The sequence below is a fragment of the Octopus bimaculoides genome, chromosome 4 (genome assembly GCF_046866305.1).
Source record: "Octopus bimaculoides isolate indiv1 chromosome 4, ASM4686630v1, whole genome shotgun sequence".
NCBI lineage: Eukaryota > Metazoa > Mollusca > Cephalopoda > Octopoda > Octopodidae > Octopus > Octopus bimaculoides.
The window spans coordinates 94,303,208-94,323,111 of NC_142931.1; the positions used below are offsets into that span (position 1 = coordinate 94,303,208).

The window sequence follows — 19,904 nt, forward strand, 5'->3', positions numbered from 1 at the left end:
TTAGCTTATATAAAACAATACTGGTATATTCACTACTTAAAATAAACTGCTTAGATTATAATTTAATTAATATATAGTTAGCATGTTCTTTTACCTCAGTACTCCTTTATTAAATACCAGTATATACCAATTGATCAATATTCACAGATACCATCTGATAAGTTAGTATTTAAGTATATAATATGTATAAATATTAAACTATTTCTAGATAATTTCTTTTCCTCCATCTATTGTGGTAAAAGTTTGGTATATACTCAGAAATATTCAAAAACTTTTTATACTTTTGTTATAATATTCTTCTTAATAATCTTCTGAACAACCCTAAACTTTAACTTTATACAATATGGCAATATTGTTAAAAATATTTAGCTATAGTACTACATGATAAGATTTCCCGTTTCATTATCAGTGGTCTGCTAGTGACCGGCCCCCTTAATTGTCAGCTAACATCTTGATTTAAGTTTTCCTTTACCAAATCTCATGATATTACTTCTAATAAATCTTGATAGTTTTTTATGACTATAACCACTATGATTTCTGTCGACTCCATCAGCCCTATTCCTAACAGACACTGCTCCTTGTTAAAACTAGTCTATCAATTAAAACTGACCCCATAAAACAGTGACAAGCAAAATCTGTAACAAGTCTTTCTTCCTGATACCTTAGTAGCTTCTAAGCTGAAGTGAAGGCAGCATGTTCTTTGTCTATCACCTTACCTTGGAGATTTTAAGTAAAATTATACTAATGTGTCCATCTGTTTTAATTTAATTAAATTCTATGTCTTTATGTAGCTGAGGATTGCTCTACATTTAAATTGATGTAATGGTTGCATTGTTCAATTAAATGGAGTTGCTTGAAACAATCATACTGCATTACCTCTGGATATCCTTGTTGCTTATTTTGATTTTAATCACTTTATTTTGAAACAGTATGGATAATACCGTACTAAATTCTGGTGACTCAACTTAAGTACCATATTCATCTGATCTAAATTTTTACGCATGTATATATGTATATGAAACGTTATATAACATAAAAATGGAAAAAAAAAACAAGCTTTATTGCATATTACAACAGTTGTTCTGCACCTGACACCAACTATAAGTCACTGAGTTTTTCTCCATATATCATTACATAAAATTAATCTATAGAATGATTATATGAATAAATATGTTTCAGTAACAGCTATGTGTCAGTTCTTTGTCAAGTAGACTGCTCTTAAGCAATACTGGACTCCTTTGAGTTTCGTCTCTTTTGTATAATGCATATAATCCCTATCTTTCTTTATCAAGCAGTTCATAGATACAATGCCACATATATATTTTTATAGCAAGACCAAAAATAAAAAGGAAAGAATATGATAATGATATTGCCAATAATGATGATAATAAAATAAGATAAAAGCGACATTAATAATGGTGATAATAAAAATAATAATGATGATAATAATAATAATAATATCTCCATGTGACTGTTTACTAATTACATACCCAAGACTTTTTGCATGTTCCATCTGAAAATTATGACTACCACAATTATTATATATTAGGGGTGAAGGATCTATGTGTGGAATGCATGCACTGCATGCCTTACTATTTTTTCAGGATAAATACTTTTTGTGTAATATAAAATTAATTATTGATAATTTTCACTATCCTCATATTCCCCCCCCCCCATTCTTTTGTTTCTTAATATGAATTACAATAGTGGTTTTATTTAAGTAGAGAACGCTCCTGTTTGCTCAGTGAGAAAAGAAGGAAAATCAGAGAATTAATTGCTTTCCTGTTCTTTTTGAAAGTATCATGAAGAAAGAGAAATCCAAAGAGAAGCAGTTTTTTCTCTGCCTGCTTTCAGTCATTGTAAGAGAGTTCTTATTCTCTTTGAGAAGGGAGCATTAAAAAGATAGACAAAACATATGACTAGAGGGGCAAAGACAGAGTAAAGCAATTAGTCACTGCTTGTTTTCTTGTCAGCAGACAGGCTGTCAACATATTTTACTCCCAAAGTGCTGTTTTTACTGCCCTGTACTGCTGAGATCAAAGACATGCCTTTTCAAAGGACTTAAAGCTGTCCTCCTTGCCAGACAGATTTAGACAAGTAGTGTTTAATCCATTTATAAGTTTGTTTTATTGCTGATTTCATATGATTATTCAGTACTGACTGTAGTCATACTAGGACACTACCTTGAAGAATTTTTAGTCAAACAAATCAACCCCAGTACTTTTTAAAAACCTGGTACTTGTTCTGTCAATTTCTCATGCTGAACCATTAACTTACCGGAGCATAAACATGCTAAGATCATTGTCAGATGGTGGTGGTGGGGGGGGGGGGACAGACACACACACACAGATATATACCCAATGAGCTTCTTACAGTTTCTATCTACCAAATCCACTCACAAGGCTTTGGTTGGCCCAAGGCTACAGTAGAAGGCCAAGGTACCATGCAGTCACATTGAACATGGACCCATTTGATTGGGAAGCAAACTTCTTACCACACAGCCATGCCTGCTTTTTAAAAAAATTTAACCCATGGAGAGTATTTTTGATCTCTTCTTAAGGGCCAAATTCAGTCATGTGACTTCAGAGGTTTCTTATCAATTGTGATTTGCACAATTTGAATACAGCTTTGACAAAACATTGCTATTGAAAACATTAGCTGAAAACAAATTGATACAGCACCAGTTCTATAATTGATCAGTCAAAAAAAGGTTAACTGTCAAGAATTACCATTTAGAGGACACAGTGAAACAAGAATCAGATAATAAGGGTAATTTTCAGTCTATATGTGAAGCAGTATCAGAATAGAATGATTGTTCAAGATCACATTTAGATTTCATGAAGAAAACAAGCTCATTTAATTGTATAGCCGCTACAAGTGAAGGTGAAATTAAGGTAATGATAAAAAAAGTGGCATTTGTTGCTGTTATGTTTGATGAGACTACAGACCTTCAAATGAAATCTCAATTGTTGCACATTTTGCAATTTGTTGCTGAGAAGGAAAGGCTCAAAAAAGCTTTTTGGGATACGTTGATGTCCATAAAGACAGAAAAGTTGCATCACTGACAGAATCTCATAAATTTGTTAATGAATTCGACTGCTTCAAATTTATGATGGAGTGAATGTGATAGCTGGGTATTTTACATTGTTATGCACATTGACTTAATTTGGTACTCCCTCAACCAGCTTCAAATATTTGTGAACGTCAAATTTTCTTCCAAACATTAAAATAGCTTTCAACTTTTTTCTCAAATTCGACAGCTTTTATCCAGCCCTACTGGATGAAATCACTGAAAGGTGATTTCCAAAGTTATTTGAGACTCACTAGAGTCATTTAGCTTGACAGTATCCATTTTGTCCAACAAAATTACTGTTTTCTGGGGTATTTTTAAACATTAGTAAATCCAGATTGAAGTGCTTCAGAATTAGCACAGGCAAGGGGATTCGCTACAATCCTGGAAGATTTTGAGTTCAAACTTTTTTGTGGTATTTGAAACTGCATTGAGTGGCACAAAGATTCTGTTTTCAATTCTTCAAAAAGTTTGCTTGATATTTCAAGGTGTATTCATGAGGTTGAGAACTTCAAAAAACAATTGGTTGATATTGTCACGTTTAGTGTAATTGTTGTACTAATCATGATGTGAAATTAGGCTGGCTGCAAACAGAAGCAAAACTCTTGAATATTTAATGTCTGATTATTTAAGGGAAGGCTGAACATAAATACATACATGAATTATCAAATCTTTATTGGTAGGGAGACTAGGATAAAGGGATCAACTTAACTGTGATTGTTCAGTTATTTGTTGTGTTCAAGATGCAAGACTGCCAAAATCTTGTTGAAACCTTGTCCTTGGTTTGCTTAGCAAGAGCCAAGTTGTGTTCTCTTCAAATACCATGAGAGCTCTGGTTGATTTCTAGTGCTCAACTGTTTAACTGGAGAAAAAAGTTTGAATCCAAGGACATGAGATTTTCTAACTGGTGTTCTGATCTCTTGCAAATGATTGTTTGGGGGAAAATGGTTTTCATGTTAAGATTACATGTCCCAACTGGGGCCCACTCATGAGAGTGAACTGATAATTTTGTGAAAAGGTTTCTAATTCTAGGGCTCACTACAATTTTACTGTCAGATTTTGGATGGTGTCCCTGAACCACCAGAGAAGTGTGATTAACAGTATGAAGATATTGCTCACATTGAACTGTTTAAAATCTTTGAGTTCAGATTTGTTGAATCTGAAACTTTTTCAAGCTTATGAAAAAAATTTTTCATGGAAGCATTTTCATCTTTGAATGTCCATGAAAACATAGGTTTTAGATGGATTGTAACATGAGCTGAAATCAGTTTATGTTGTAGATTTTGCAAAGGCAGTGTCAAACATTTGAAAAGTTGCAGACATAACATGAGAGCTTAAACTAAATCTGGCCAAAGTAACAGAATTACAGTGTCTGATTCTGACCATACCTGCCACATCTGCTTCCTGTGAGATAATTATATGAGGTGTTCTCAAAGTGAAGAGAGATTGAATAATTTGGTCTTTATTTCCATAATTAAAGAAGTTTTGAAGATGACTGTAGAGCATACCAAAGTGATAAATGCATTTGCCAAAAAGAAATGAAAAATTGAACTGATTTACAAATAAATTTTAAGTAACTCATTAATTGTAGGTTCTGTTATTCACTCAGATTTCATTTGTAACCAATAAATACATCGTGGCAAAGAACATCACATCCAGTAAAGATAAGTATCAAGCCTAAAGCATAACCTGTTGGTAGAAGTGCATTTTCTCACATTAAAATTAGTTCATGTCACATTCACAGATGGAGTTGGGGGAGGAGCAAATAGCTTTTGGTGATGGGGAGAGTAAGGCTCCACTTACCTCCTTCTCTGCTTTGGTAATTGGCTTGAATCATGGACTGCATGCCCTGGTTTCCAAGTCACCCTTTGAGACTGGTATATATATATATATATATATATATATATATATATATATATATATATATATATATATCATCATCATCGTTTAACGTCCGCTTTCCATGCTAGCATGGGTTGGACGATTTGACTGAGGACTGGTGAACCAGATGGCTACACCAGGCTCCAATCTGATTTAGCAGAGTTTCTACAGCTGGATGCCCTTCCTAACGCCAACCACTCAGAGAGTGTAGTGGGTGCTTTTACGTGCCACCGGCACGAAGGCCAGTCAGGAGGTACTGGCAACGGCCACGCTCAAAGTGGTGTATTTTACGTGCCACCTGCACAGGAGCCAGTCCAGCGGTACTGGCAACGAACTCGCTCGAATGTCTTTTCACGTGCCACTGGCATAAGTGCCAGGAAGGCAACGTTGGTAACGGTCACGCTCAGATGGAGCTATTTACGTGCCACCGGCATGAAAGCCAGACAGCTGGTGCTCTGGCAATGATCACGCTCTGACGGTGCTCTTAGTGATTTACTGGTACAAGTGTCATCACGATTTTGCTTTCACTTGCCGCAACAGGTCTTCGCAAGCCGAGTTTAGTGTTCAATGAAGACGTTGGGCATGGGTGCCAGTCTACAAATTTAGTTCGATTTCACTTGCCTCAACAGGTCTTCGCAAGCGGAGTTTAGTGTCCAGAGAAGGAATGTAACGCATAAGTGGGCTAGATTACATCCTTGGCAGAGGCCTTGGATTTTGGTTTCACTTGGCTTACCGGGTTTTCTCACGCACAGCATATTTCCAAAGGTCTCGGTCACAAGTCATTGCCTCGGTGAGGCGTGAAGTTCGGAGGTCGTGCTTCACCACCTCATCCCAGGTCTTCCTGGGCCTACCTCTTCCACAGGTTCCCTCAACCGCTAGGATGTGGCACTTTTTCACACAGCTATCCTCATCCATTCTCGCCACATATCCATTCCAGCGCAATCGTCTCTCTTGCACACCACAACTGATGCTACTTAGGTTCAACTTTTCTCTCAAGATGCTTACACTCTGTTGGGAATGTGCACTGATATTACTCATCCATCGGAGCATACTGGCTTCATTCCTTGCGAGCTTACGCATGTCCTCAGCAGTCAAGGCCCATGTTTCACTGCCATGTAGCATGGCTGTTCGTACACATGCGTCATACAGTCTTCCTTTTACTCTGAGCGAGAGGCCCTTTGTCGCCAGCAGAGGTAAGAGCTCTCTGAACTTTGCTCAGGCTATTCTTATTCTAGCAGCTACACTTTCAGCACACCACCCCCCACTACTAACTTGATCACCCAGATAGTGGAAGCTATCAACTACCTCTAGTTTTTCTCCCTGGAATGAGACAGAAGTTGTTTTCTGCATATTTTCAGTGTTTATTGCACCTGAACATCTGCCACATACAAAAACTAACTTCCTAGTTAACCTTCCTTTGATATTGCTACACTTCTTATGTGTCCATAGCTTGCACTGGGTACATCTTATAGAGTTTCTACCTACACCTTTTCTACATACTGAGCAGGGCCATCTACTTGAAGGGGTTTGTGTTTTGTCTACCTTCTTACTTATTAGAACTTTGGTTTTAGCTAAGTTGACCCTAAGGCCCTTCGATTCTAGTCCTTGCTTCCACACCTGAAACTTATCCTCTAGTTCTGATAGTGACTCAGCAGTTAGTGCAAGATCATCAGCATAGAGGAGCTCCCAGGGGCATCCTGTCTTGAATTCCTCTGTTATCGCCTGGAGGACTATGATAAATATGAGGGGGCTGACGACAGAACCTTGGTGGACCCCTACCTCTACCTGGAATTCTTCACTGTACTCATTGCCAACCCTCACCTTACTGACAGCGTCTCTGTACATGGCTCGCACAGCTCTCACTAACCATTCTTCTATCCCTAGTTTCCTCATTGACCACCAAATAATGGATTGGGGGTCTGTGTCAAAGGCTTTCTCCATATCAACGAAAGTCAGGTACAGAGGTTTATCCTTGGCTAGGTATTTCTCCTGCGGCTGTCTTACCAGAAGTATGGCATCAGTGGTGCTTTTCCCTGGCACGAACCCAAACTGCATCTCATCTAAACTGATTCACTCCCTAATTAGTTGGGCTATGACCCTCTCCGTGACTTTCATTACCTGATCTAACAGCTTGATACCTCTGTAATTATTTGTATCTAAAGCGTCACCTTTACCTTTGTAGTAGTTGACTATGGTGCTGCTACACCAGTCATTGGGTATGACTCCTTCGTGTATCACCTGGTTAACAATATGGGTGACTAGGTTATAGCCGACACTGCCAGATATTTTGAGCATCTCTGCAGTGATTCCTGATGGGCCGGGGGCTTTACCTGTCTTCATACTCATAATTGCTTTATCTACCATGGAACTGTCAACTCGGAAAGCTGGTCCCTCTGTTGGGTCGACATTCAGCAGACTCTCTTTTTCCCATTCATTCTCTTTATTGAGAAATCTTTCATAGTGGCGTCTCCAAACCTCTTTCTTTGCAGCCTCATTAGAGCAAGCGTACAATCATCCATGCGAACACATTTCTCACCCACGACATCACAATTCTCTCTCACACAATGTCTTTGGTCCTTACGGCGCAGAACATTGGCAAACTTTTTCTTATCTGCTTCCCCTCTGGCTAAATAAACCTGTCACTTAGCTTCCCTTCTAGCAGTCTGATACACTTCCCTGCTACTTCCGTTCTTCCAGTCCTTCCAAGCCTGTTTCTTTTGTCTAATAGCTCTGTCAACCAAATTGTTCCACCACCACGTTACTCTGGGTCGAGAGGGGACTTTACACCAGCCACAGATCTGGTCGGTGGCACTCAGCAGGTTGTCCTGTAGGAACCTCCAGTTATCTTCCATGTTGTATGATGCTATATCCCCTTCTATTTTCTCAAATGCTTCAAGCAGTATGTCTCGAAATCTCTGTCCGTTTGCTGGATCTTTAAGTTTCTAAACCCTTCTCCTCCAAGTCAGTCTACTTCTGGGCATCATTTTTGCCTTGATCCCGAAATCACTAACTACTAATCTGTGTTGAGGGATACATTCTTCGCCAGGGAAGGTTTTGGCGTTTATAAGCCGCCATCTTTCCCTATTTCTGGCGAGGATGTAGTCGATTTGGCTAGAGTGTCTGCCGGAGCGGTAGGTGACTAGGTGACAGGCAGGTTTCTTGAAGTTGGTATTGCAAACCATAAGATCGTTTGCATCACAGAACTCCAGCAGTCTGGTTCCCTCCTCATTGCAGGAACTGAAGCCATGGCCTCCATGAATGCCATGGAAGCCCCCTGCATGATGTCCAACATGACCATTGAAATCACCAGCCACAAAGAGAAGGTCCCTGTCATTTGTCAACAAGGTAGTTTGCAGGAGGGTGTCCTACAATTGGTCTTTCTGCCCATCCTGTAGCCCCGGTTGAGGGGCATAGGCCGAGATGACGGTAGCTAACCTATGATGAAGCACTAGCCTAATCTTAAGAACTCTGTCACATATTCTAACTACCTCGATTACCTTATCAACCCGTTTCTCTGCTAGGAGTATTCCCACGCCCCTGACCCCGTCAGTGTTCCCTGCCCAGAAAATCTTGTACCTGTGTTCTTTGCCTGTGAGGAACCTCCTCTCCATCTAACTTCTTGGATGCAGCACAAATCTACGTGTCTCCGTTCAAGCATCTCAACCATTTCACCAAACCTACCTTTCAGCATGCCGACGTTGAGAGTGCCAATTCTGACAGTGTGGGAGGAGTGGGCCTGTGTGACCCTGGGAAGGGGAAAGCAGTGTCGTGTACCTGAAAAGAAAGCTTGCATTTGGCAGAATTCATAAACAAAACAATACCTACAACCTGCATATACTACACAATCTTCATGCGCTATAAGGTCGATAGGAGGGGAGGGGTGGGATAAGGTCACTAGCAGTGTTCACGGGAGACAGCTAAGGATGGTAGACGATATAAACTTCCGGTACCGGTGGAGGGGGTGGGAGGGCGGGCATACCGTGAGCTAAGAGACCTTCGTCGTACTTCTGTCAGCAGAGATTCGAAGACAAATTAGGATGGAGTTGGAAATTGAACTGGTTATATAGAGTTGGGGTCACGTACGAGTCGAAGGGGGGGAGAGAGAGAGAGAAGTAGTTATGCAAAGAGAGAGACGGAAATAGTGGTGCAGAGAGAGAGAGAGAGGTACAGGCAACAGTACATCACGCTGGTTAAATTCCTTGGGTTTTTAGAACAAAGCTGAAAGAGACAGCAGTGTATAAATTGTGAGATTAAATGCTTAAATCGGTAACATAATTGAATGAGAATTTAATTGTAATTTTTAGAGGGAGGAGAGACAAAGTTTTAGACAGGTTTGGACTTAGAGGAGCATAACTTGAATAAAGTAAAGAAAAAGCGATAACTTGAATAAGATAAAAAAATACATGAATAAGCATGAATTTAAGGCAAAACAGAGAGCGAGTGAAAGAACCAAGGTTCATGAACTCATCGATGAAAATCCACTGTCACATGTAGAAAAATTAATAATTAAAAGCACAATAAATATGTATAATATCATACAAAGTAAATATCATAAGATCAAGATAATAAAATGACTACACGTGTTTCATAACCAATTTTCAAATAGAAAGAAATTTAAATCGATTAAAACTATCGGAAATCAATTCTATTCAAAAATATAGCTAATCTTCAGGTCAAAATACAACAATAATAATAATAAATCATCATCATCATCATCATCGTTTAACGTCTGCTTTCCATGCTAGCATGGGTTGGACGATTTGACTGAGGACTGGTGAACCAGATGGCTACACCAGGCTCCAATCTGATTTGGCAGAGTTTCTACAGCTGGATGCCCTTCCTAATGCCAACCACTCCGAGAGTGTAGTGGGTGCTTTTACGTGCCACCGGCACAAAGGCCAGTCAGGCGGTACTGGCAATGGCCATGCTCAAAATAGTGTCTTTTACGTGCCACCTGCACAGGAGCCAGTCCAGCGGCACTGGCAACTATCTCACTCGAATGTCCTTACACGTGCCACCGGCACAAGTGCCAGGGCACCGGTGCGATCACGATTTCACTTTCACTTGCCTCAACAGGTCTTCGCAAGCCGAGTTTCTGTTTCCAATGAAGGAGATGACGTTGGCATGGGTGCCATCCATCGAAATTAGTTCGATTTCACTTGCCTCAATAAATGAATGTATATAAAATACTTATTATATAAAGATAGAAAAATATTATTAAAATATCAAAATAATAAACATTCCATAAGCAACCCTACGTCCATTATAAAATAAGCTAATGGGTATATTATATACAAAGACCAACTTAAACAAATTTTTTCATTTAAAATACAATTTGAACGAAGTTTAAGGCTAAAATAATAAAGATAGTATTAGCACATATTTAAACGATGCAATAGTTTAAGCTAGACTATTTAAGAGTAAAAACGTTTATTTATAAGAAGTCTAGTGAAAATATTCCGTATAGTATAGGAAATATTTATTGTGCTTTTAATTATTAATTTTTCTATATGTGACAGTGGATTTTCATCGATGAGTTCATGAACCTTGGTTCTTTTCCCTAAAACTATATATTTATATATATTTTATACGGTGAAATTTAATTTAATTTTAATTTTTAATAAATTGATTTTAATTGAGTTTTTACCTGTAATTTTGGATTTTATCCCTAATATTATTATTATATATATATATATATATATATATATACTCTTACTCTTTACTCTTTTACTTGTTTCAGTCATTTGACTGCGGCCATGCTGGAGCACCGCCTTTAATCGACCAAATCAACCCCAGGACTTATTCTTTATAAGCCTAGTATTTATTCTATCGGTCACTTTTGCTGAACCGCTAAGTTACAGGGGCGTAAACATACCAGCATTGGTTGTCAAGTGATGTTGGAGGTACAAACACATATATATAAACATATACATATATACGATGGGTTTCTTTCAGTTTCCGTCTACCAAATCCACTCACAAGGCTTTGGTCGGTCCAAGGATACAGTAGAAGACACTTGCCCAAGGTGCCATGCAGTGGGACTGAACCTGGAACCATGTGGTTGGTAAGCAAGCTACATACCACACAGCCACTCCTGTGCCTATAGAAAAGAAACAGCCATTCCTGCACCATATAGAAAAGAAATTACAACTGTATATGTATATACAGTTGTAATTTCTTTTCTATATTTATTTATTCACTTCTGTTTTTGTTTTTAAATATAAGGGGCTAAACATAGAGGGGACAAACAAGGACAGACAAGGAGATTAAGTCGATTACATCGACCCCAGTGTATAACTGGTACTTAATTTATCAACCCTAGTGCGTAACTGGTACTTAATTTATCAACCCCAGTGCGTAACTGGTACTTAATTTATCGACCCCAAAAGGATGAAAGGCAAAGTTGACCTCGGCTGAATTTGAACTCAGAGCGTAATGGCAGATGACATACCGCTAAGCATTTCACCCGGCGTGCTAATGTTTCTATATATATATATATATATAGTGCTAACAGCTCCATCTGAGCAGATCACTGCCAGAGCAGCTGTCTGACTTCCGTGCCGGTGGCACGTAAAAAGCACCATTTGAGCGTAATCGTTACCAGCATCGCCTTACTGGCACTTGTGCCGGTGGCACGTGAACAAAACATTCAAGCAAGGTTGTTGCCAGTGCCTCGAACTAAACATTCGAGCGAGGTCATTGCCAATGCCGCTGGACTGACTCCTGTGCAGGTGGCACGTAAAAAAAAAAAAAAAAAAAAACACCATTTGAGTGTGGCCGTTGCCAGACTGGCCCCCATGCCAGTGGCACGTAAAAGCACCCACTACACACTTGGAGTGGTTGGCGTTAGGAAGGGCATCCAGCTGTAGAAACTCTGCTAGATCAGAGTGGAGCCTCAGCCAAATCGTCCAACCCATGCTAGCATGGAAAACGGACATTAAACGATGATGATGATGATGATGATATATATATATATATATATACATATACACACACACACACATATATATATCTTGAACATCTCACAAATTGGTTTTCGAACAGAAAATTCGAGATGAAAATGCCTCGGTTATCAAACAACATTGCCAAATCAAGTTAACTCGAACGGAATCATTTTTTGAGTCAACTGCCATGTTGTATACATTCGTGTGTTATGCTGTGCTTTTCTTTTCTAACTTTATTGTATTGTGCCTTTTTTTCTCTCCATTAGCCCTTCATCATGGCTCCAAAGAAAGCTAGCAGTGATACTGGTAAAGGAAAAAGAAAAGTTGAGAGACAAACAATTGTAGTGAAGAAAAAAAATCATTGCAATACATGAAAATGGTGATGAAAAATGGATCTTCTATCTAAATGTTAAACGTTGTAAACAGTGGCTTGGTAAAAGGGAAAAAGCTCAACCACAACCAGAAGGGAACTTCATGGGAAAAAGGTTTTTCTCTCTATCTGCAAAGGAGTAATTCACTTTGAATTGTTACCACCTAATGCAACAATCAATGCTCAAGTCTACTGTCAGCAATTAGAGTGTTTGAACCAAGCTTTGAAGAAAAAAAGACTCGCTTTAGTGAATTGAAAAGGAGTGATGTTTCATCAGGACAATGTGCGAACCCACACTGCAAAGATCACATCACAGAAAATTGAAGAGCATGGTTGGGAAAAAATTCCTCATTCACCTTATTCTCCCAACCTTGCTCCTTCAGACTACCATTTGTTTCGTAGTTTACAGAATCAATTGGGGGACATAACTTTTGCAAGCCAGGAGGAGGTCGAAACTGACATTTCAGAGTTCTTCACTTTGAAACCAAAAAGAGTTTTACATTGATGGGATTAAAAAGCTTGTAAATAGATGGAAGGAAGTCATAGATAATCAGGGATTGATGATTAAATTTCAATTAAACATAACAGTTGATCACTTGTTTTCTTTATTAAAAATTTGGACAGAACTTTGGGGATGACCTGATAAAATGTATTTTTATGTAGTAAATATGTAGTTCTTGAATTTATTCTTCATCTTTATATGAACTCTTGTAATAATATACATGCAGCTACCTCAACACCTTGTACTGACTATATATTTCCACTACTTACTAGGACTTTGGTTTTGCAACATTGACACTAAGGCCCTTCAATTCTAAACCTTGCTTCCACACCTGAATTCATTTCTAGTTCTGGTAGTGATTCTGCTATGAGAGCAAGATTATCAGCATAGAGGAGCTCTCAGGGGCAACCTGTCTTGAATTCCTCTGTCATTGCCTGGAGGACTATGATAAGAGGGGGCTGAGGGCTGATCCTTGGTAAACCCCTACTTCTACCCAGAATTCTTCACTATACTCATTGCCGACCCTTACCTTACTAATGGCATCCCTGTACAAGGCCTGTACAGCTCTTATTAACCACTCGTCAATCCCCAGTTTCTGCATCACACACCAGATAAGGGATCCGGGGCCCTGTCAAAGGCTTTCTCCAAAAGTCAACAAAAGCCAGGTATAGGGGTTTATCTTTGGCTAGGTATTTCACTTGCAATTGCTGTACCAAGAATATAGCATCAGTGGTGCTTCTACCTGACACAAAACCGAACTGCATCTCATCTAAATAGACTCTCTCCCTAATTAGTTGGGCTATGACCCTCTCCGTGGCTTTCATCACCTGGTCCTGCAGTTTGATACCGCTGTAGTTCTTTCTATCTAAAGCATCACCTTTTCCTTTGTAGTAGTTGACTATGGTGCTGCTACACCAGTCATTGGGTATGACTCCTTCGTGATTTACAATACGGGTGACTAGGACATAATCCACACCACCAGATAGTTTAAGCATCTCTGCAGTGATTCCTGATGGGCTGGGGGCTTTTCCTGACTTCATATCATTAACTGCTTTATCTACCAAGGTGCTATCTATTTGGGTAGCTGGTCCCCCTACTTGGTCAACATTTTGTAGGCTCCTCCCGTTCATTCTCCACATTCAGCAGTCTTTCATAATGGCGACTCCAAGCCTTTTTACTTTGCAGAATCATTAAAAGCAAGTGCTCCATCATCCATGCAGACACATTTCTCTCCTGTGACATCACAATTTTCTCTCACACACTGACTTGCAATCTGAAATACTTCAGTTCTTTGGTCCTCATGTCACTGGACATTAGCAAACTTCTTCTTTTCTGCTTCTCCCTTAGCTATGTATACCTGTCGCCCAGCCTCCCTTCTGGCTATCTGGTACAGTTCCCTGCTACCCCAAATCTTACAGGCTTTCCAGGCCTGTTTTTTTGCTCTAATGGCCATGTCTACTGTATCATTCCACCACCACGTTACTCTAGGTCTGGAAGGGACTTTGCCCCATCTGCAGATTTGGTTTGTGGCACTCAGTAAGCTGTCCTGTAAGAATTTCCAGTTACCCTCTATGTCTGAAGTCTGTAGCTCCTCTTCCCTCTCATCAAATTTCTCAATGAAGCTGTCCCTGAATCTCTGACCATGTGAAGGGTTCTTTAGCTTCCAAATCTTTCTTCTCTGGATTGGTCTGCTTCTTAGAAATCCTTCTGGCCTCGAGTCTAAAGTCACTAATAACTAGTTTATGCTGGTGGGGTACATTCTTCACCAGAGAGGGTTTTTGTATTTAAGAGCAACCTTGCATCCTGCTGCCTGGTGAGGATGAAATCAATCTGATTAGCAGAGTCACCTGATTGATAGGTTATCAGGTGGCTAGCTGGCTTCCTGAAGTTAGTGTTGCAGATTAATAGGTTGCATGCATCACGGAGCTCCAGTAGTCTAGTTCCCTTTTTGTTTCGGGAACCAATTCCATGGCTCCCCGTGAACACCATACGACACGCCCATTAAAATCTCCAGCCACAAAGATGAGGTCATTGCTACTCATCTTTGAGGTAGCCTGTAGGTTATTGTAAATGTGGTTCCTCTAATCATTTGGTAGGCCCACTTGTGGGGTGTAGGCAGAGATAATTGTAGCTATACTATTCTGCAGAACTAGCCTGAGCTTAAGCACTTTATCACATACCCTGACTATTTCTATGACCTTATCCACCCATTTCCCTGCAAGGAATATGCCTACACTCCCTACTATATCACTGCTGCCTTCCCAGAAGATATTATACCTATGTGCCTTGCCTGTGAGGACGCTGGCTGAAGCTCCTCTTCACCTTACCTCTTGTATGCAGCATATATCAACATGTCTCCATTCAAGCATCTCTACTATCTCACTTGACCTACCTTTCAGTGTGCCAACATTGACAGTGCCAACTCTAAAAAGGAATGTGTGAGGAGACATAGGGAAGGGAGATGTTATTTAGTGCCTGAAAAGAAGGTTTCCATATTTGTTTGATAGACATCATTTTTTATCTGTTATCATTTAAGTGTGTCAAGATTGTTACCCCTACTTGTAGGTATTAGCGGCATCGTGAGTATAAGCATTATGGATATCATAAAAATGTAAATTTAAGCATTACTGGTCTTGCAGATATAAGTAAATCAATAAAGATAGAGAAAGGAAAATATGAATAACAATATGCCAATGTTAGATTAAGAAGGTGGGCAGCAAAACTAGTTGCATTTGTCCCGGGGGAGAGAAGGGGAGAGGAAATTGCCAATAAGGGAGGGGGGTGTCTAGTGAGAGAAGAGAGGAACAAGCATACCCATACACACACACACGCACATATACAGACAAGAACACACGCACACAGGAACAAGCACGCACATACAGCCTATTAGCTTTCTCTTTTCACTTTGATGCATCCATGGAAATTACCAAGTTGTTTGTTGACAAATTTCAAGTGAAAACGAAAGATAATCAATTAAGTAGGTGGGCAGCTAAACTAGTTGTATTTGTCCTGGGAGGGAGAGAGGGAGGTGATTGCAGGTATGATAGAGGATACCACCAGTGAGGGATGGGGTTTCTGGTGAGAGAAGAGAGACATCCGGTATTGGTGGGGTGGGGGTAAGAATGGGTGGATGCACCGCATACAAGCAAGGGTTGATTTAGAGAGATGGTACAAAAAAATATGTAGCCAACTTGAGAACACAGGAAGGGGAGGAGAGATTTCATTTAGAAAATTACATGAAGAATTAAGGTGAAATGTAAGCTGAGAGGGAAAGATTAGGAAGTTATATATTGAAGGGTCAATTTAAATAATTAGCTTACAAAAGTAGGTATTAGTAAATAATACATATTAAAATATTAATAGCGAATGGTGAATGAATGCATGAAAAGATCGAAAAACGAAACAATATCTTAGCTTAGCAATGCATACCTGGGCATCCAAGAACCACCTGCATTGGAATGAATTACGTAAAAAAAAACAGAGGAAAACATGTGAGCTATTACATTATTATAATCAGCCCTCAAAATTATTAAAACTATTGCTTTATCCATGTTAACTCTATTAACTTGTGATAACCAGTCATCTGCATATTACAAAATTCTATTTTTGAGACAAATTTAGGCACTCTGAACAATATATATTTCTCCTAGATTCTAGAGATAAATATCTTCTTTGCTTTTCAATGAATACCTTATCATTATTTCATTACCACATGGTAGGTTCATATTATTGTGATTACCACATGATTTTATCAACATATACAAATTATTACAATCATTTTACCAAACATACAAACAACAATACTGATTCATTATTATGAATCATCTGCTTACAGGATTATAATCGATATATTCAAATTATTACAATTCTTTTAACAAACATTCAAAGAACAATACTAACTTGTTATTACAAGTCATCCACTTACATCTTGAGACAATGAAAATTTCATATTATTTTGAACCTTTTATATTTTTTCCCAATCCTAGAAAAAAAACTTTTTAGTTTATAGTTGTACATAAGGATTACTTCAGAGTGCTTATTGATTAATTTGTCCTTTTACAAAATTATCTGTAGTGCTTTCTCCAAACATAAGTTGCATACTTTAGATTGTGTCTCATATGGTTTCATGCCCCGTTAAACTGACCAAGTGGTTACATAATAAATTCCTTTCCTTTTCAGGCTGCACACAAGGTCTGTGAGTGAAGTGCATTGAGTTTTGCACTTGTTATAAAATGATGCAACATGGTTTCTTTAGTGGTTTTTGAAGCTCGCACCCATGTATGCATAGGCATGTGCATTGGTTTCCACTTTATATTTGTATATAATGTTCTTGTGCAAACAGTTATTCTCTAGAGAGCATGCATTTTTGTCTCTACAGTTGCACTTTTTAGTCTCATTTTTGTACCCAGGCTTCCCCTTATTGTATTCCCTATTCCTAATTTGTTTAATAGTGTTGATGTCATTGTTATTCCTACCTCTGTCATTTGGGACTGTCTCCTGTAACGCCATCTTCATATTTTTCAATCCTGTTTTCTATATCATTCCCCTCTGCTGTGCTAATCTTGATATTGGACTGTTGGATAATGAAAAATAAATTCAAGTTCTGCTGTGGATCCACTGCAGATTCTTTTGGCCTCCACCCATTGTCATGCCCCTATAGTACTGGCCATCTCCCACATCATGCTATCCTTAATGAAATCATAAAGCATGGCCTAAATGCCTCAGGTTTTACTTTCCCACCCCAATCCAGTGGGACTTGACCAAGGGGATGGTAAAAGGCCTGATGGTATGACAATGTTCCCACTCTGTGGTGATAGGCCCCTTATCTGGGATGCCACATGCTGTGACACATCTCCAGTGGCAACTTGATGTGTTTAGCTACCAGCCCAGGCTCCACTCCTTATCAGGCTGAGAAGAACAAACTATCAGTCACTCTCTGACAGATTCATGGTCAAGCCTGTGGTAGCGGAGGCTCTGGCATTCTCAGCTCCCCTGGACTATATCCCTGCTCACCATTATTGGGACAGAGATGACTATCTGCAAGTGCAAGCCCTGTGAGTCAGAGTGGCTGTTCCAGCACATTTTCCGTGCCATCTATTTTGTGTGTTAGGACCATAAGATGGTCTGAATTACAGGAAATTGAGAGAATGTAAGAATATCATAGCTTACTACCCGTAGTTGGTCTTTACTACAACAACAAAATCACCAACATTAACCTGCTACTTTCTAAACTATTAACAGAAAACAATAAATACATTAAATAACATCACTTTCCTTTGATGGAATAGATGGTAGTGGCAATAGGGATATTTTTATAAGTTCAAATATATGGTTGAACTCATACTAGGTTACATGTAATTGCACAGCATCAAAGTCTGGTTATTATAGATGGTCTTTTGATCTCAGTATGGTTGATAATAGAATGCATTACTCATACTTCATTGTACATCAGGCATGCTATACCTATGATATCTTTGTGTACACACCTACTGGCAATAAAAATGTTTTTGTAATATTGGCATGAGTTTACATACGTGATTTACTCCAAAATATTGTTTCACAAAGTTGATATAGCATTTTATGGAGAAAAAATAAAACTCAAAGTTTCCAGATTTTTATCTGTTACTCTTAGGCTCCTGTATCTCAAGTAATCATAAATTAAAATTGTACCTATAGAAAATGGATCAAGTTGTTTTGAATTGTTCTTTATGATAAAGAGTTTGGAAAACATATTTAAAATGTCATGAAAAGTACTTTCAGGCTTCTTTAAATAGAAGTGTATGACATGTTTTTTTTAATGTTTAAATGAAAAGTTTGGCATAAATAGCTCTAATTACAACTTTGACAGATTCATTTTTTTTCTTTCTTGCGATAGGTATGCTGTTAAAGAAATTCCATACTCAGGTGAATATTAAAATCAAATTGATTGTGAAACCGGCACAACTACTAGCTACTGAAGAAGAAAATATTTATTTCTCTACCTACTATAAAGAGAGTAGGTCTATAATTTCAGGAAACTGGTTCTACAGCAAGGTAGAAAGGATAGGGTAAACCTACTACTATAAAAAATGAAATTCTTAGTTCTTTAAGAAAGAAAAGAAGACCTATATTAACAGTTAAGGGAGTTTAGAACTGCTGAAAATGAAATTGTTGAAAGATGCTGGTTTTGCTTCTAAATATACAAGGATGCTATTGTGAATCAAAAAAAAAAAAGTACAGATTCTACCTGTAAGTGTGAATGGGACTGGTTTCAGAAAATCCTCTGAAGTGAGCTTTTATAGTTATACCCAATGAATGTCACTTTTATACAGCTAGTGAGAGATTTCAGCTTGAGTTTATTTCATTGAATGTAAATGGTATGGGATGCATTTTCATCTTCATGCATTGGTGAGTTTATAAAGCATGCACTGTCAATTACTGCATTGGAATAACTAAAATTGTTAAAGAGAAGATAATGCTTTTTGTTCATACTTCAAAAGCAAGAAAAATAGTTGAGAAAAATTCATTGAAAATTATGTTCTGGTTACATCATAGAGTAGAATTTAAATTCCATCAAGAATATTTGGGCATCTATTGAGAAGAAACTTACTAGAAGAAAATTTGCTAACTCTGATAACATTAAGAAGTTCTAAAACATGAATTCAACAATATTCAACACCCACTGCAGAAAAAAAACTGATAGTTTGCTGCAAGGACTGGATAACTTAAAGAAAGCTAAGAGATGTGCTTATTAATTTGTAGAGATATTTCTACATGTCCTTAAATGTTTGTGGATTTTTTAGTATATAATAAATAGTTATTGCAAAAGTTTGTTTAGTATTTATCTAACTTTATTCTAAATTGATTTATAATCTTTCCAAAGGTTATGTAAAAGGAGAACTTCATCATTACTTGCTTGGAAATTATTTGTTGTCTGTCATTCCTGTTGTAAGACATTGCACTATATTACCACATTTATTTCACTATCGAAATTGCATTGCTCATAACTTTGATGTGCTTTTGGATACATATAACATAATTCTGCTGACATCCTACATGATTTATCAGTAGGAAGAACGAAAAGATAAGGAAAAGCATACATCACGTTCTACCTCTGAAAAGTTATCAATAAGATAAGATTATTTTATTATATTTTCA

General features: G+C 38.2%; 2 protein-coding genes across 4 annotated transcripts in view; one reads left to right on the top strand and one right to left on the bottom strand.

Moving 5' to 3' along the window:
* LOC106876920 (cyclin-D-binding Myb-like transcription factor 1) overlaps positions 1–12,947 on the top strand; it is a 162,701-nt gene extending 149,754 nt beyond the window's left edge. Inside the window, exon 18 of one of the 2 annotated variants that reach the window (XM_089351017.1) lies at positions 12,162–12,947. The gene's annotated coding sequence lies outside the window, so the exon portion shown is untranslated. The remainder of the gene's footprint in view (positions 1–12,161) is intronic. The other variant, XM_089351014.1, reaches the window with a different exon arrangement.
* The window catches only part of LOC106876921 (uncharacterized), a 50,483-nt gene that overhangs the window by 7,235 nt on the left and 23,344 nt on the right, over positions 1–19,904 (bottom strand). The gene's annotated exons all lie outside the window — the stretch shown is intronic.